Consider the following 15247-nt stretch of genomic DNA (forward strand, 5'->3'; position numbering starts at 1 on the left):
CAGAATCAGACACACACAAAGATAAAGACTGTACAACAGGCTTTAATCCACAAAGACTTCCACAGAGCCAAGCTGGCTGTGGCTGCAGCAACTCTGAGTGAGGCCTCAGGAGGCCAGTGCAGGCTTATATCCCAGAGGGTGATTGACACCCGACCAGGTGGAACTTGATCCATTCAGGCCGACTGATTGACAGCCGGCCAGGTGTTGTCCTGTCCCCTTACACTCCTGCAGGTACAGAGGTTGCCACCTGCAGTACGACAGTGGTGTACCACATTCAACCCCTTCTTTAAAATTGTCCCGGGGGGGGCGCAGTAACAAGGAATTGCACCCACTATGTACATACAATATTTACAGGTTGAGATAACTCGGCGGCCGCCGGGGTCTCTGTGACCATCGTAGGACTGGCTCCTGGTTACTGGTCAGAGGGGAAGTGGGGGGGCTGGTGGCAGGGGTGTGTGTTGCTGGTGTAGTGCCGTGTGGAGGGGTGGCCGGGGGGCCGGGGTCGACGTATGCAGGTCGTATTGGATGGGTGGGGTGGCAGGTTCGTCTCCTAAGGCTAAAGCGGGCCCTTGGTGGTCAAGGAGGCCCTGCGTGCCCCATAGCTGCCTGAGGACAGGGATGTATGCCCGGTCAGCGTCATCCTGGATTGGAGGGTGGCGTGATGTGGTGGGTGCTACTGCTGGTGCCAGGTTCATGGTTGAGACGGTGTCCTCCCTGCCACTGCCAAACCTAACATAAGCATAGTTATGGTTTGCATGAAAGAGGAAAACCTGCTCTACCAGGGCTGCTGTCTTGTGTTTCCGTACATGCTTACGCAGAAGCACAGGTCCCGGGGACGTGAGCCATGCTGGGAGTGACATTCCAGTCGCCGACCTCCTGGGGAATGAGAACAGACGTTCATGAGGGGTCTCATTGGTAGCCGTGCACAGCAGTAAATGAATGGCATGGAGTGCCTCAGGCACCCAATTCTCGCATTCCACTTGCCAGTTGCCTCTTGGGTTATAGCTTGTCATGCGACTGGTCGCGATGCCCTTCGCCGTTAGGTACTGGCGCAGCTCATTGCTCATGAAGCTAGATCCCCTGTCTCTATGCATGAAGGCTGGGTAGCCAAACATGGTGAAAATCTGCCCCAAGGCCCTGATGTCAGTGGCCGTGGAGGTATCTGGACAAGGGATGGCGAAAGGGAAGCATGAGTACTCGTCCACTACTGTGAGGAAGTAGACGTTTCAGTTTGTGGAAGGCAGGGGCCTTTGAGACGCTCTAAAGGCCGAGTAGCCTTTACAATGTGGCCCTGGGGCGGGCGGAAGAAGTGGGGTTTACACTTCGCACAGATCCAACAGGCCTCGGTCGTGTCCCTGACGCCCTTGAAGGTGTACGACAGATTTTGGGACTTAACGAAATGGTACAACCGGGTGACGCCCGGATGGCAGAGGGACTCATGCAATGCCTGCAACCTGTCATCATGCCTAGACACGCAGGTGCGAGAGAGGGCATCAGGGGAGTCGTTAAACTTCCCGGGTCAGTACTGGATGTTGTAGCTGTAGGTTGCCAGCTCGACTCTCCAGCGCAGGATCTTCTTTGTGGGTAGTGTTGAACATGAATGCCACAGCCCACTGGTCTGTGAGGAGCGTGAATCTCCTGCTGGCCAGGTAGTGGCGCCAGTGTCGGATCGCTTCCACAATCGCCTGGGCCTCCTTTTCAATGGCAGAGTGCCCTAGCTCAGAGCCGTGGAGGGTCCCGGAGAAGAAGGCAATGGGGCGCCCTCCCCCCTTGGTTGAGGGTAGCAGTGAGGGCCACCTTGGAGGCATCGCTCTCCACCTGGATGGAGGAGTCCTCATTCTCAGCCTGCATCATGGAGTCCGCAATGTCTTGCCTGATGTGGGTGAAGACTGCCTGTGCCTCAGGAGGGAGGGGAAAAATTGTGGCTTGGGCCAGTGGGCGGACCATGTCCGAGAAGCGATGGACCTGCTGCGAGTAATAAGAGAACAGGCCCAGGCACCTGCAGAGGGCCTTTAACGTGGGGAGGGCTAACTCCATTAAAGGGCGCATCCTTTTCGGATCGGGCCGACGACTCCATGGACCATGTTGTACCCCAGGATGGTGAGGTGGGTGGTGCTGAACACACACTTCTCCTCTGTTGTAAGTGAGGTTCAGCTCCACGGCCGTCTGGAGGAATTTTTCCAGGTTAGGATCGTGGTCCTGCTGGTCACGGCCGCAGATAGTGACGTTATCCAGATATGGGAACGTTGCCTTCAGCTTGTGCCAGTCTACCATGCGATCTATCTCCCTCTGGAAGACAGAGACCCTGTTCGTGATGCCAAAAGGAACCCGATGGAACTGGTACAGGCGCCCGTCAAAGGCGGTGTAGGGCTTGTCCTTCAGGTAGATAGGGATTTAGTGATACGCCGACTTCAGGTCAATCATGGAGAAAACCTGGTAGTGGGCTATTTCATTGACCATGTCAGCGATCCTCGGCAGGGAGTAGGCATCCAGCTGGGTGTACCGATTAATGGTCTGGCTGTAATTCACGACCATCCTCGGTTTACTTCCCCCTTTGACCACCAGGACTTGGGCTCTCTAAGGGCTGTTACTGGGCTCTATAACACCTTCCGCTAGGAGTCGCTGCACCTCTGCCTTGATGAAATCCCTGTCTGCAGCGCAATAACTCCTACTTCTAGCGACAATCAGCTTGCAGCCTAGCATAAGATGAGGAAAGAACGCCGGTGGGGTGATGCACAGTGTAGAGAGGCCGCAGGTTGGCATGCTGTGCAATGTGAGTGGAGGTTAGGGCCGCCCGAAGGCAAGAATGACACTCTGCAGGTAGTACTGGAAATCCAGGCCCAGGTGGAGTGGTGCGCAGTGTTTGTGCATGTCCAGGAGCCTGAATCCTGTGTAAGTCTCTCCTCCCACCATTATATCGACTGAGCAGCGCCCGAGGGTTCCAACAGTTATATCTTTGGCAGCGAGGGCAATCGAGCAGGTGGTGGGGTGGACCTTTAGTGGGCAATGAAGACCTCAGTGCTGCCACTGTCCAACAGGCACTTTGTTACCTGCCCGTTGACTTGCACGTCCATCATCGAGCGCCCGAGATCGTGGGGGATGTCCCTGGTCAGCGTGGTGGCCAACAGGACCATCTCGGAGTCGGAGTCGTCGCTATCCGGAGGGATGGGGAGCGTCGATAGGGCGGCCTGATCATCGCCCGTGTTGACCACCTCAACATCAGTCGTGAGGTGCAGCGTGCAGTAGCCGATGGCCTCTGGAGGCGTGGGGAGCGTCAGTAGGACGGCCTGGTCATTGCTCATGTTGACCACATTGCTGTCAGTCGTTGGGTGTGGCTTGTGGCAGCTGATGGCACCCGGAGGTGTGGGAAACATCGGTAGGATGGCCTGGTCATCACCCGTGTTGACCACGTCATTCTCAACATCGTTGGGGGCCCTCCATGTCGGGCGCAGCCTGGCCCAAGATGGCGGCAGCACGTGGGGGGCCGCTGTGTGGCTGACCTCCTTCCCCAGCCATGTCTGCTGTGCCGGGGGAAGTGACATCATCACGGCTGTCGGCAGTGACGTGTTTACATCAGCCGGGAGTGACATCACACCATGAGCTGGAAGTGACGTCGCTGAAGTTCTCAGTGAGCAGCGCCGGTGAGTTTGGGGCTGGTGCAGATGCTTGGGGCACACGCTGTGATGGTCGCTTGCAGGGCCGGATGTTGCACGGTCGAAGTTGTCGCAGGGACCATGGCACCCCCTGGCACGTGTGCGTGGGTGGGTTCCGTGGGGGAGGTCATAGAGGGCTGCTGAGCTGCTGGCAGGTTTAGAGAGGCACACTTTTGCAAAGTGGCCTTTCTTGCTGCATCGGGAACAATACTGGTTCCTAGCCGGGCAGTTTTGGCGCGATCGTCGATCTGACTCACACCAGGACCCACAGTACTTACAAGGGCGCCGGGCACCTGGCGCAGCGATATTCTCCTCCCCAGCTCGGCCTGGGGCTGCAGTTGCAGTGTGAGAGGGGTATGAAGGAGCCTGGGGGAAACTGGAATCGAAGGCTTCGACGTGCAGAGCTGCTGCTTCCAGGGTTTGGACCACTTCCACAGTTCTGGTTAGGGCATAGATGCTGTCTTCCAGCAGCTTCTGCTGTATGGCCATCGAGCATAGCCCTCGGACGAAGGCGTCCCGGATCAGCCTCTCGACCTCCTCTGCACCTACCCTGGGTTCAGCCAGACACGGTCGGGCCAACTCTCGCAAGTGTCCCAGGTAAGACTCAGCCGTCTCCCCGGGTTGCTGAGCTTGGGTGTTGTGGAGGTACCTTGCACAGACCACATACGTGGGGGGCTTGTATAAGTTCTCGAGAGTGTCCATTGCGCTCTTGTATGTGGAGCAGCCTTTGGTTGCCTGGAAGACGCGAGGACCCAGTTTTGACCGGAGTAGGACCAGCCTCTTCCGATCGGAGTCCAGGATGTCGCCCTCATGTGCCTCGATGATTGCCTCAACCGCATGCTGCCATATCTTGAAGCGTGTCTGAGCTTCTGGGTGGCGTGGGTCGACCTCAAGGCTCCCTGCACACAGGAGTTTTTCCATAGCCGCCGTGGGAAAATTTTGTGGATTAAATTGTGGAGCACTGTTAGCCAGAATCAGACACACACAAAGATAAAGACTGTGCAACAGGCTTTAATCCATAAAGAATTCCGCAGAGCCAGGCTGGCTGTGGCTGCAGCAACTCTGAGTGAGGCCTCGGGAGGCCGGCGCAGGCTTATAGCCCGGAGGGTGATTGACACCGGACCGGGTCGGGCTTGATCCATTCAGGCTGACTGATTGACAGCTGGCCAGCTGTTGTTCTGTCCCCTTACACTCCTGCAGGTACAGAGGTTGCCCCCTGCAGTAGCCCGGTGGTGTACCACCACAATGGCTTCAAGATAACAAAACAAGAAACACAATGGAAATAAAACAGAAATTGGAATTAGAAATGAATATCTGTAGTACAGATGAAATGTGGGAAAAAAAAACATGCCTTGATGGTCACAAGTTAACAAGTAGCCCTACCTGGAGAGAGTTTGAACAGAAAATTAAAATGAGAGTATTTAAGACTCCTCAGGTGTTGGCACCTCAGAATTTTGCTGGAAGAATGCGGGAAGATAGGCAATCATACCCATATGTTTTTGGGCCTGGCCCAAACTATATCAATATTGGAGAGAAATTCAGGTGAAAATTAAGCAAATCATGGGGGAAGACCTACCGTTGGAGCCAGCATATTTTGTACTGGGAGTGACTCCAGAGGATATAGATACCAAAAACCATGTTCACTTAGGGTGTTGCTCTTGATCGCAAAGAAGATTATAGTATTAAGGAAAATGTAAAACCATCAATTGTTCAACAATGGACAAAAAGATTAAAAAGTGTATATTTGATTGAAAGTATAATAAGCTAAACTCCAACTAAGATTGATGATTTCAACATCAAGTGGTAAAATTCCAGTTACTGAGATTGATTAAGAATATAATCTATTCAGTGGTGGGGAGAAGTTTGCCCAGTGCACTCTACGTGTAATTGGAGTAATGTATACTGATGAGATTGTGATTGTATACAAGTGCATATGTACTGATGACACAGTGATAAATTCAATAAGATTTACTCTGACCCTCTCGAAAGTGTCGGAATGAGAAAATGAAGAAGTGTATAGTTAAATATATAGGTGACTATATATTGGTTAGAATAAGGTTAATTGGGTTCCTAAATCTGTGATGCTTCTATGAATAGAACTCGAATAAGATAGGTTGATGTGTTCGTGATCTATTTTGTTTGTATGCTCACATGATGTGATTGCATATGGAAATAAAAATTAAATTTAGAAAACTTCACAAAGTTCAGCCGCTGGTGAACCTTATTCATGTTTGTATTTACTTGAAAGTGTCGCAGTTGCAGTCCTTAGTTGGAGTTTAGCTGTTATGCTTTCCATCAAATATACACTTTTTAATCATTCATCTCCCCATGTGGGTTTCCTCTGGTGCTCTAATTTCCTACCACCCTTCAAAAATTATGGGGGTTGTAGGTTAATTGGGAGTAACAGGCTCATTGGGCTGAAAAGGCCTGTAAAAAAAAAATTATAATTAATTAGATTCCCATTCCGTTTTACAGTGACCCTATCTGACCATGATGAAATGTCATTATTTCCATTCTCTATGGATTCTGAGTCTTTACAGCTTTTCTGTTTGATTTCACCATTCTCAGTCTGATTGTACCCATATCACAGTTTACCACGTCATCCTCTTTGATTGCCAGAAAAGATACAATGGGCTGAATGGCCTCCTTCCCTGCATTAATTTCTCACTCTCTTTCATCTCAGTGCATCCATCTGTTTTCATTGAACACCATGAGCCTAGAAAATATCACGAGTTCTGACCTCCCATCCAAAGAAGCGCTGCCTCAAGAAGGCACCCAACATCATAAAGGACCTCAACATCATAAAGGACCTCCATCACCCTGGACACATCCTTCTCTAGCCACTATCTTGTGGGACGAAGTTACAAAAGCCTGAAGTTCAGCATGTCTAGGTTCAAGAACAGTTTCTTTCTCATGGCTTTCAGGCTCTTGAACCAATTTTTAGTGCCTTAATCATAAACTACCTCCGTTACCACAAAAAGCACTGTCTGGCATGAAGGTAATACCACTTTTTTCTTGCACTATTATAACTATATATTTATTATCTTATGTATTTGTTATCTCGTTTTAATTTAACAATAAGTTACATTTTTTTCACAAAGTATTTGTCAGCTACAGCAAATAAGAATTTTTGAGTCGATATATGTTATACAATGTACAGGCAGTCCCTGGGTTGAAAACGTCCAATTTGCAAACAACCCATAGTTATGAACCAACAAGCCGACCGGAAGGAGAATGACACCTACTTTTGGTGCAAGCAGAGCTCGCTTTCCATTGGCAGGCTTTAAGATATCTGCTGAATTAAGTTTTTTTGACTATTTTATTTTAATATTTCTAAGGCTCATATAGAACATTATTACATAATACTATTTTAAAATTTCAGTCTCATATGATTGCCCAAATTGGTAACATAAAAAAATTGGCCAAAAAAGAAAGGGTGTTTGAGCATGCCTTCATTAATTAGTCCAAATCTTGATCTTCAGGAATTCAATGCTATTAACCTAACTAGATTATTTAAATCTTTACAGGGAAGTGAATTATATCCTTAAGACAGTATGATTCAAATAAGATTACTGTATTTTAACAAATACTTCATATTTCTTTCTAAGACTATAAGTTATCTTTTCCAGAGGGGAATAACTTGCATTTCCATATTCCACCGAGTAATAAGTCAGGGGGGGGGGGGGTGGAGTCAGACTTCCATGTAACAGCTGTACATCTCCTGGCTACCACTAGTGCAGTCCTCACTGTGTTTAATATGTTGATAGTTTTGTGCCAAGAACCATAAGATTGCTCAATAAATACAGTTCAGGTTCCAATGGAAAATTTACTTCTATAATTTTGTCAAAAATTTTGCCAAGGCATACCAAAAAGAACTTACTTTAATGCATAGCCAGGTTGAATGAATAAATGTTCCAACCTCTATACCACACCTAAAATAAGTCCAGAATTTCAGATTTTATACCATGTAATATTTGCGGTGTAAGGTTAAATTGGTGCATAAAATTGTATTGGACCAATCTATATATAACATTAATAAATGATATATTATCAGAGCACAATTTTGACCAATATTGTTCTTGAATCCTTTCCCTTTCCCTCGATTGATGTCAGCCCAATTTCAAGCTATTGCTCCACAATAGGAAATACATCTTAGATATAAATTTACTTGTGATCCCCTTTCGAGGAAGAACTTCCATGTCACTACACATTGACAGGGTCAATAACCATCTCTTTAACCATCTCTTTAAAAAGATCTTAATTGAAGATAGCAGAAGAAAGTTCTATATGACAAATCGTATCTATTTTTTAGCTGTTCAAATGTCATAAGTTGTCCTCGATTGTAACAATCCTCGATACACTTGACCTCTTTACGGTGCTAAGGGTCCAGGATTTTATTTCTTAATGTTATTAGTATTAACTCATATTGATACAAGGGTATTTTAAGCTGAATTGAATTTCTGCACAGCAGATTTCTAATTAGTATAGCTGTTAGCCAAGCTTTGGTGAAGTATTGTGTTATGGATTACCAATGTCTCCCCGATCATCAGGCAGCCAGTAATGCACATCCGATGTCAGGCTACGCTGCACGTGACCTGAGCAAAGTGATGGGTGGGTGAGAGGATGAGCAGCCCAGCCGGGGTGGGGGGTGGGGGAGAGAAGGGTGAAGAAGGTGAAGCATAAGCAGCAGCGTGGATGAACGCCACACCTTCAGAACCATCACAGCTGATTTTATATGTATGGTTATGTACTGCATTATTATTATGTACTGCATTATTATGTTTTAGTGCATTGAAAAGTGTTTTCATGCATATAAAGGTAAAATATATACTTTATATACTATATTCTAAGATAAACATTTGACTGACGCTGTATAAAGACAGTGAGGACTGCACTAGTGGTAGCCAGGAGATGTACAGCTGTTACATGGAAGTCTGACTCCCCCCCCTGACTTATTACTCGGTGGAATATGGAAATGCAAGTTATTCCCCTCTGGAAAAGATAACTTATAGTCTTAGAAAGAAATATGAAGTATTTGTTAAAATACAATAATCTTATTTGAATCATACTGTCTTAAGGATATAATTCATTTCCCTGTAAAGATTTAAATAATCTAGTTAGGTTAATAGCATTGAATTCCTGAAGATCAAGATTTGGACTAATTAATGAAGGCATGCTCAAACACCCTTTCTTTTTTGGCCAATTTTTTTATGTTACCAATTTGGGCAATCATATGAGTCTGAAATTTTAAAATAGTATTATGTAATAATGTTCTATATGTGTTCCAACTTGCATACAAATTCAAATTAAAGTCAAACCTAGGTATTGGAACTTGTTTTTAACCCGAGGACTGTCTGGATAATCACATTGTTGTCATCATCAGCCATGATCTGTAAAATGGCGGTGATGCCTCGACGGGCCAAAGGGCCTACTCCAGCTCCTATTGTCTATTGTCTATTGTCTATTGGTGGGATCTAGATCTAGAAATGACGGTAGAGGAAGAACACCTCATCATATTTAATCAATTTTAAGGTGTTCACTGAAGACCTAGGGGGCTAGAGACCAAAATGTGAAATATAGGATTGATTTGGGTAGTTCTTTATTGGCTGGCACAGGTACAAAGAATCATATGGTCTCCTTGTGCATCATAGGTTTTCTATCTTGCTAATTGCTTTCTTTTCTCTGCTCCTGCACCGTTACCTCTGGTGACCCCAAGGATCTAAGTCTGACCCTTTGACAACATTCATCAGCATACTGCTCTTTGGCAGCTTCATCTGGGAATACAGCATCAATTATTACATGTAGACGGAAAACATTTGGTTCTTCCTCACTGCCACTTCACTTTGACCATCCACTGTCTCAAATTTGACTGACAGCTCATCCAAGCTCTGGCTCCTCCAGGTAATTATTTAGAGGATCAAAGCTGTTCCTTTGCCATCAAATGTATCCACTCGTGTGTTTCACCGCTCAGCAGAGCTGAAACTGAACCAAACACTTTGCAAGTGTCACATGATGTTTGATTCGAAACACGTATCCAGATTATCAGTAAGAACACCAAGCTTTATTGTCACTAACCCTGCTTTAGTTCATCTGCTGTGCATCAGTGTCCTTGTAACCTCTAAAACTGTCTATTCCAATGGCAGTCCTTCCTGCTCCTGCCACCACTTATGGACATGCAATCATCTAAAACATTGTACTTCATATCTTAACTTCCACCAGGTTTTATTCACTCAAGACTTGTGCTGGCTCATAGTTGAATACAGCTATGTTCAATCTCTCCATGCCTTCATCTCCAGAACCTTGTGACATATCAGCACACCCCCAATGTTGCTCTCGTGATACCATTAATGGCCGCGCCTTCTGCAACTGAACTCTAAAATTGTGTATTTCCCTCCTGGTGCACCGCTGCTACTCTTTTTTTCCTTCACTAATATCCTTCCTAAAATATGGTGTTTTGATTGAACAATTAATGACCCTGATATTCCAATGTCTTGGTCTTGCTTCCTCACACAACAGTGAAGCCACGGGGAATGTTTTGTTCTGCTGAAGGAATAATATAAGTTCAAGTTGCTGGTCTGTCAGATATTAAATATGTATTTATTGCTGCATAAGCATGTAGGGTGTAATATCTAGAAATATTTTTCTGAGGAAAACACATAAATACAGATTCAGGTGCATGAGGTGTGGTAATTTTCACAAGGTGTATGACTGTAAAGCTCACACAATAGTTGCCTAAAACATTGTAATTGTTTGATCTGCCTGATAACCGAATCACAAATATATTTGTAATAGTTAAATATGCTTACATCCAGTATTGATGAATGACATAATCTAATTATATGGGAGCAGACGTAACTACTTTTTGTTAAAGGATACTTGTGAATGATGGGTCTACAGTCATTATGACACAGATCAAAGAGTAGGGCCAGCCTGGAGTAGAGGAATTGGCTGACAGCTTTCTTCTGAATCCTTTGAGAAGAGAATAATCTTGACAGGCAACTTGATAGAAACCCCGAATTAAAGAATTAAACAGGCTTAGGGTTGAAGCTACAGACAGTATCAGTCTTACAGGCAGTAATGGAAAGGCAGTCTGTCTCTTAAGAGTTTTGGCAAAAAAACAAGATAACTAAGTCAGATTAAATGGTAATTGGCTCCACAGGGTAAGATGTTAGTCTGTAGCTAGTGGCAGAAAATGGTATCTTATGTTTGAAGGAGAGAAAAGCAATGTACGATTCTTTGAATTATATATTTTATTGGTTACCTTGCTGGGTTATGGAAATTAAACACCACTTGGATCAGAGCCGAAATATTCAATTGTGGTAAATGAGAATATCTAATCTAATTTCAAAGGGATTATGATTTCATGCACAGCACATGATAAATCTCACGAAGCAAGGGATCCTTGTTGTGTTCCATATATCATCATGTCACTCAGTAACAAATGGAGTACCCCAGATTATAAGGATTTGTGGATCAGTGATGCAGAATTTTCAAGAACATTATGTAAAAACTCGATAATCTGATAAATTTTGGGATTAGAGTCTACCCTCACATGTTCTGACCCTTCCCTTATGTTAAAAAGTATCAGTAGAACTGGCACCTTGCCAACAACTAATTGCATCTCCTAATTACAACTGCAAAGGAAAAAGTACTTTTGCAAATCTTATGCTGCCAACTGAACACAGAAACATAGTGGTGGCTCCAATTAACAATGTACTTTATTTCCCTTCACCATTCCTCCGTAGACATGTCTGACATCAGCCTCATCCAATGTCAGAGTGAGGCCAAACAAAAACCTGAGAAACAAAATATTATGTTCCATCTGGATAGTCTTGAACCCAAAGGCATGAACATTGGGTTTGACAAGTTTAGGTAAACTCCACTCTAATCCACTGTTATCCTTCATCTGCTTCAATTGTACTTTTCTGAAACCATCAACTGCCACCTTCCTCTACCTGTCTCTCTGCCTCCCTCACCTTCATTTGTCTAGTATCCTATTACCTCTTGGCCCTTTCCCCACCACCCCTTCTTTTATGTTTACTAACTCCCCTTCCCACTTTAGTCTTGACAAAGGGTCCTGGCTGAGCAGTTCTCTCTATAGATGTTGCCTGACCCACTGAGCCCCTCCAGTTTTTTTGGTTCATTTCATAATAATTTGTTTTAATGCTGTTTGGCTTTGTATTAAGTAAAATAATGGCTGTATAAAATATCCTGGCATAAAATAATCTCCCCACCAAAAAATAATAAATCGATACCATCAACTGAAATGGCTTTATTAAACCATCTCATGCCATTTCAGTTTTTTTATTTGCCCCGAAATTCTGATTCTCTACATTTTAAAAAAAATTGGCTCCTCTTTCTTCATTTCCTGAAGGCATTGATTCATGGCAGGATGAAACAATAATCCTAGCGATAGAGGAAATGTAAAAAATATTTGTCATCTGGAAAAAGTTGAATAAATCTTCTAGCTTTTTTTTGTACAGGGGGAAGAGAGCCTTCTTTGAATGTATGTTTCTCCTCTGGTGTCCACATCAGCTAAGCATATTTGGTTATCACATATTTTGGTGTTGCCTCAAAGTTACTTAAGTAGAGGGTCAAATATCTTGAAGTTAGACAGGAAAATTTTGGGTAATTTCCACTTTTAATCTGTATTTCAGGAGATACTGGACATGTGATTTTTCGTTAATTTCCTCTTTTGAATGTGGTGTGAGCTGAAAAAGGTTTGCCAGTGAAAAACACTTTTGTTTGGGGTGGGTTCCATTAATAGTGATTTATTTCGCTCATGGTCTTCAGTTTTGTCTGAAATTTTCCTCATTTTTAATTTGTGTCCACAATTTGGGCTTCACAATATATTAATTGGGATGTGGAATCAGCATTCAACGATATCTGAAAAAGTTTGCTTGGTGCTTCTTGCAGTCTACCAGATAATCATTTGTTGTCATTTTGAATACAAGACTATTTTAAATTTTTACACATCTTATGACTTTTTTTATATAAAAAATGTGCCTTTGAAGCAGACAATTCGACAGCGAGGATTCTCTGTGAAATCACTGAAGTCATGCGTGATTCTGACCAGTTGATGCCATTGGGTTTTTTGGTGGTAGCGGGCAACAAAGCTAAGTTTGATCCTGATCTCATGCAGCACCTGCTCTCTGAGCAGATGGATAGGAACCCTCTTGAGATTGTCAGCAATTGACAATGAAGGCTGTACATTTCTGTGCCCCACAGGAGACTGTAGTAATGAACACTGAGGGGAACAATTATTGAAAGAGAGAAAAAAGAAAGAAGTGTTACTTGGGATTTTATAGTTAGGTATATAGATAAAAAAGGTAGAATAAATCATTATTGAAATGCAAACAATATAATTGAATGTTATTCATGCAAGTACCAATTTCCAAAAAGGATTCAAGCAATGGCTTTAAAATAAGGGACAAAGTGGAACTAGAATGAAGGGCAGGCTAAGGAAGAGGAAAATGAAATACATTGAGCCAGGAAGAGGACTTCAGGGAAGAAGGGAGGCACAGTGACATAGCTGGTAGAGCAGCAACCTCACAATCCTATTCTCCATCTGTGTATGTATGGAGTTTGCACATTCTCCCTATCACTGTGTGGTTTTCCTCTGGGTGCTCTGGGTTTCTCTCACCTCCCATTGCTTAGGCGATTAATTGTCTACAATACATTGTCCCAAGTGTTTATGCAGACCCCTGTCCAATGGTGTGAAGTCAATGCCAAGGAATTATGTCTGTTATGCACACGGATTCTGGGAAGATCCACAAGCTTCTTTTCTTTTCTTTTCTTTTCATTTCTTTTCTTTTCTTCGGTATTCACTAAGGAGAAGGATATTGGGAGATGTGAGATAAAAAAAGCAAATTGGGTAAATATGGGGAATATAGAGATTACAAAAGGTGTAGTTTTAGGGCTTTTGAAGAATATAAAGGTGGATAAGTCTCCGGGACCAGACGGGATCTTCCCCAGGACATTGAGAGAAGTGAAGGAGGAAATAGCAGAGGCTCTGGCGGTAATTTTCCAAATGTCATTAGATATGGGGATAGTGCCGGAGGATTGGCATATTGCGCATGTGGTTCCGTTATTTAAAAAGGGTTCAAGGAGGAAGCCTGGCAACTATCGGCCTGTAAGTTTGATGTCTGTGGTAGGTAAATTAATGGAGAAAATTCTTAGAGATAGTACTTATAAACATCTGGATAGACAGGGTCTGATCAGGAGCACTCAACATGGATTTGTGGGAGGAAGGTCATGTTTGACCAATCTGATTGAATTTTTTGAAGAGGTGACTAGGAATGTGGATGAGGATAGTGCAGTGGATGTTGTCTATATGGACTTCAGTAAGGCCTTCGATAAGGTACCACATGGAAGGTTAGTTAGGAAGGTGCAGTCTTTAGGTATAAATTTTGAGATAGTCAAATGGATTGAACATTGGCTGAAAGGGAGAGGCCAGAGAGTGGTAGTGGATAATTGTCTGTCAGGTTGGAGGCCGGTGACCAGTGGTGTGCCTTAAGGATCTGTATTGGGCCCATTGTTGTTCATTATATACATTAATGATCTAGATGATGGGGTGGTGAATTGGATTAGTAAATATGCAGACGATACTAAGGTAGGTGGAATAGTGGATAATGAAGAAGGTTTTCAAGGATTGCAGAGGGATTTGGGCTGCTTAGAAAAGTGGGCTGAAAAATGGCAGATGGAATTTAATGCTGATAAGTGTGAGGTGCTTCATTTTGGTAAGAAGAATCAGAACAAGACATACGTGGTAAATGGGAGAGCATTGATGAATACAGAAGAGCAGAAAGATTTAGGAGTAACAGTACATCGTTCCCTGAAGGTAGAAACTCACGTGAAAAGGGTGGTGAAGAAGGCTTTTAGTATGCTGGCCTTTATCAATCATTGCATGGAATATAGGAGTTGGGAGGTGATGTTGGGATTGTATAAGACGTTGGTGCGGCCTAATTTGGAGTTCTGTGTGCAGTTCTGGTCGCCTAATTATAGGAAGGATATAAACAGAGTGGAGAGAGTGCAGAGAAGGTTTACCAGAATGTTACCTGGGTTTAAGCATCTAGAGTATAGGGAGAGATTGGACAGATTAGGTCTTTATTCTTTGGAGCGTAGAAGGTTGAGAGGGGATTTGATAGAAGTATTTAAGATTATGAAAGGGATAGACAGAGTGGATGTGGATAGACTATTTCCGTTAAGAGGAGGAAAGATTAAAACAAGAGGACATGAGTTAAGAATTAAGGGGCAGAGGTTTAGAGGTAACATGAGGGGGAACTTCTTTACTCAGAGAGTGGTAGCCGTGTGGAATGAGCTTCCAGGAGAAATAGTGGCGGCGGAGTCAATTGTATTATTTAAGAAAAGGTTGGACAGGTATATGGATGAGAAGAAGATGGAGGGTTATGGGCATTGTGCAGGGAGGTGGGACTAGAAAGGGGTGTTTGGTTCGGTGCGGACTAGAAGGGCCTAATGGCCTGTTTCCGTGCTGTAATTGTTATGTTATGTTATGTATGTTAGCATTTCTGAAGAGCATTGTTAGAGACAAGAGGTCAATAGATGAATTTTTGTAACTGAGAATAACTTGAATG

General features: G+C 44.1%; 1 long non-coding RNA gene across 1 annotated transcript in view; it reads left to right on the forward strand.

The window, feature by feature from the left end:
• The first annotated feature begins 6515 nt into the window (after positions 1–6515).
• LOC138762641 (uncharacterized) overlaps positions 6516–15247 on the forward strand; it is a 71012-nt gene continuing 62280 nt past the window's right edge. The window contains exon 1 of the long non-coding RNA XR_011357007.1: positions 6516–6651. This is a non-coding gene — a long non-coding RNA (uncharacterized lncRNA). The remainder of the gene's footprint in view (positions 6652–15247) is intronic.

Source organism: Narcine bancroftii, chromosome 5 (assembly GCF_036971445.1).
Source record: "Narcine bancroftii isolate sNarBan1 chromosome 5, sNarBan1.hap1, whole genome shotgun sequence".
NCBI classification, from domain to species: domain Eukaryota; kingdom Metazoa; phylum Chordata; class Chondrichthyes; order Torpediniformes; family Narcinidae; genus Narcine; species Narcine bancroftii.